Source organism: Podarcis liolepis, assembly GCF_965112155.1.
Source record: "Podarcis liolepis genome assembly, chromosome: 8".
Lineage (NCBI taxonomy): Eukaryota > Metazoa > Chordata > Lepidosauria > Squamata > Lacertidae > Podarcis > Podarcis liolepis.
This window is the reverse complement of record NC_139560.1, coordinates 51,517,696-51,521,611: the sequence shown is the minus strand read 5'-3', so window position 1 is coordinate 51,521,611 and position 3,916 is coordinate 51,517,696. Positions and strand designations below refer to the sequence as shown.

Below are 3,916 nucleotides of genomic sequence, written 5' to 3'. Positions count from 1 at the left end.
TTCCAATGGTCAACATGACAGACAGGCCCAGCACTACCCTAGAAATTTGGTAGGTAAGACTCAGGCAACCCCTTTCCAAGTCCATGCTGAATTGTATTCTGTATGCTTGAGCACAAATGTGATTTGTATTTGGTTTTCATCTTGCAGATTGGAATATCTAGTCAGCTTATTATCACTTTCTCAGACTTCTTCAAGCATCTGATAAAGCAGACCACTTGGGCCACATTCACACCATACATGTAACACATTATGATACCACCTTAAACAGTCATGGCTTCAAAGAATTCTGGGAGCTGTAGTTTGTTCAGGGGAGTGAAAGTTGTTTAGAGACCACTATACACTCCCAGAGCTACAATCTCCACAGTTCCCTGTGGAGAGGGATTGATTGTTAAATCACTCTGAGAATTGTAGCTCTGTGAAGGGATTAGGGGCTGCCTGACAATTCTTGGAACCCTTAACAAACTGCAGCTCCCAGAATTCCTTTGGGAAGCCATGGCTGCTAAGAGTAGTATCATTGTGGCCTTAACGTATGGTGTGAGTGTGGCCAAAATGTGCACAACTTGCGACTCACCAAGCTAAACCCAGCTGATTACCTTGCCAGATGCTCGACAACATCCCTATTTTTGCTGCCTTAAGAGAGGTACAAAATAGGATGTCCTCGAACTGGACTCCTTGGCAGGTTTTGAATAAACATTCACAAACTTTTTATTGATAATAATCAGCTAAATAGTTTGAGGATCTATACAACTTTATAACATGCAGAAAACAGCAGTCTCAGAGAAACCAAAGACTGGAACTGAGGGAAGTCGGGTGGTGGGGTGGGGGTGGGTGGGTTTTGTGTGGGAGGGGGAGGGAGGAAAAATGGGGGGGGGACAAGGATGATAAGTTTTTGGATAATATGTTTTGTTATAATTTTGAGTAAAAACAAAATAGGGTGTCCTGGCACTGCACCTGGTTTGTCACAAATTGTTATAAGCAGGAGTGTCTCTACAGTCTACACGCACCATTTGAGAACTTTTGGGGTCCCTGGCCCCCTCAAAAAGTTTATTGGGTGGGTCAAAGGGACCTCAGCCCCTAGGAATTGAGTCCTATGGTTATACACCTGTACTAGACATTGGTCTACAAATTGGTAAGCCAATAAACACACCACAACACTTTTTTGTTTTCTTGCTGCTAATAAGTATTCTAGCTACTCTGTTGACCTTTGGCAAGGCTTCCATTTCATTTTTTGAAAGGTGCTGCAGAATTTAGAAGAGCTAACGTACCTGAGCAGAAGTGCCTTTCTTTTTGGCAAGGCATCTTTGGATCCAACTCCATACAGCTGGTGAAGAAACGTGAAAGAGGCTTTCTTAATGATAAGCAGTAGATCAGGATGCCAGAATACCATTTGTTGGTCCTTTCTTTATTAACCAACTATCTTTGGAATACAGAAAGCTGCCTTATACTGAGTCATACCATTGGTCCTCCTATCTCAGTACTGCTGGTAGAGGTCCTGTGTGGTCCCAGGATGTCAGGGATAGATATGAAAACTTTCACATGCAAAACATGTTCTCTACCACTGAGCTACAGCCCTTCCCTCTAAATTGTCTATTGGATTGACACTCTTCCTATTGTGCAGAGATTTCATTTCAGAATGTGTTATTAATGCTCAGCATCACTATTCTTTTCTCTTCCATTCCACAAGCTTGATTCTTAAGACTAAGCCTCTTCCATCACATCTTCTGTCTCGGATGCTGTAATTTTATAGGAAGCGACAAGAATCAGCAAAACTACTAACAGAACGGACCATATAGCAATATTGAGAAAGTCGAAGGAAAATATGAAGTTTACAAATAGAAATAAGCAGCAGGAAATGATCAATTTTATGCCTCCGAATGACTTCCCCCCTCTTAATTGGTTTACAAACCATGACTCTGTTTTTGTCTCTCCTTTGTATTATAGCATTTTATCTCACAACCCAAAGATTAGAAGCACTAACATTTGTTCCGTTCTGAAAGTCTTCAGACGTGCCCTAACAATGACAGAGCAGAAGAGAACGGTAGCATAGCCCATTCTCCCTGCTCATATGATCCTAACTGCATGAGGGGGAATGCCTGAATACAGTGGTAGACTAGGGTAATATGGTGCCCTGTGCAAGGCCAAAGTTTGGAGACAACCCCCCCCCCCCGTCCTCACATAGGGTCCTAGCACTCTCCCACCTCCTTCCCAAAGCTGGGAAAGTACAAACTAGGGTAAGGAAAGGAGGATGGAAGACTATAGGACCCTGTTAGCAGGGCTGTCTTACCCATAGGCGCTAGGGGTGTAGTAGGGCACCCGGGCACCAGGCCGAGATTCCAGGGCCCGAGAGTTGAGTCCAGGGAAGAGCCAGCCCATCGGTCAGAGCACTGTGGTGGGCTCTTCTGCTGTGCAAGTTCGGGGGCGACTGAGCCAGCGAGATGCTGAGGCGACCAATTGGCTCTGCCCTCCTGTGCACCAGGGACTGGGCAACTGTGGGGTGGGGGCACCAAGCGGATCTTTGCATCCCAGCAGCACATATGCTTAAGACAGCCCTGCCTGTTAGAGCCCCATGCCTCCTCCCCAAAGCCCAGCACCTCACTTACCCCTTGACTCAGCATCCAGTGTATGCGCACCATTCCAACAGCCCTAAATCCACCCTTGCATGAATGGGATTAATTTTTTACCCAAGTTTGGGGTTCGGAATAACTTGATCCTGCTTCTGGAGTAACATCACTGAGCTAGTAACCTGTCATTCATTGGATCTTGATTCTAAGGCTTTGCTGAGGTTACACATGCACAGCTTGCCATGGTTTCTGTTTAACATCTTTCTTTTCCTTCATTGCTAGGCTTTGTCCAGCTGCAGGTAGAGGAGAGGACAGAAGGTGAATAAAGAGATGCAAGTGGAGGGAGCCATCAACTGCAAAGTTTGTGCCAACTGTAAAATTTTAGAAAATATGCAAGTTGAACTGGAAGATGAGTGAAGCAAAATATGAACATCAAACCCATGCAACTATAACAGAATGTAACTGGAAAATCTTCATGACTCTATGTTCTAGTTGCTACTATGAAAGTGGTTTTATGCTCCTATTTGATTATCTAATGTTCCAACGGATTTCTTTGGTATAGTCACATGTGAGCATCTGTACATTCACTTAATGCTCAACCACTCCTTAACTGCACTAGACTAGTATTTGTCAGGAGACTATGCTGTAAAAATAAAAAATTCCAACCCTTGAGTGTGCTTTTTCATATATTCTTTGTAGGCGCCTCCTACATTTTGAATAAAGTCGTGTGTACAAACTAAATCACCATTGCAAGACTCTGACAACACTTATTTATTATGCTTGAAATATTGCTTTTCCTTGCAGGAATGGCATCCATAATCTTTCTTGGTCACATTGCTGATTAAGCATATGCTACATAGATTTAAGATGCCATTGATACAATGGATATATTACTGAATTCAATAGGAGATAAAAATGAAAATGTAGGGAGATTTGCATGCTTTGAGAAAGCAGCACATAGGTAAAGAACCATTACAATCACGATGGGCCAGCCAGATTATATAAATCTGGTGCTAACTGCACTCTGCAAAAGTCTATTTTCATTAAAAACTCATTCTTAATGAAAATTCAACAGCACATTTGAACCACTTTACAATACAGATAAATGGAAAGAGATATTTATTAGGTGTATGTCACAATCCAAAAATGTACTTTAGGCTCATTTATTTACATTTCTTGGATAAGCTTGCAACTTTTGGAAATTCCATATGTTTTTAAAGTAGTTTGCCATGTGGTACTTGAAGCTGCTTTGCGAGAAATGCAAATCGAAAGCATTCTGAATGTGAATAACAAAATGTGGAATGGTTTGGATTAAGGGCATAGAAAAGTTAATCAAAATTTGTTATTTTTCTATA

General features: G+C 42.2%; 1 long non-coding RNA gene across 1 annotated transcript; it reads left to right on the top strand.

The window, feature by feature from the left end:
• The first annotated feature begins 477 nt into the window (after positions 1-477).
• LOC310713668 lies at positions 478-3,212 on the top strand. The gene is made up of 3 exons (XR_014529394.1): positions 478-640; positions 1,942-2,038; positions 2,855-3,212. It is a non-coding gene; the product is annotated as an uncharacterized lncRNA (long non-coding RNA).
• Positions 3,213-3,916: the final 704 nt, after the last annotated feature.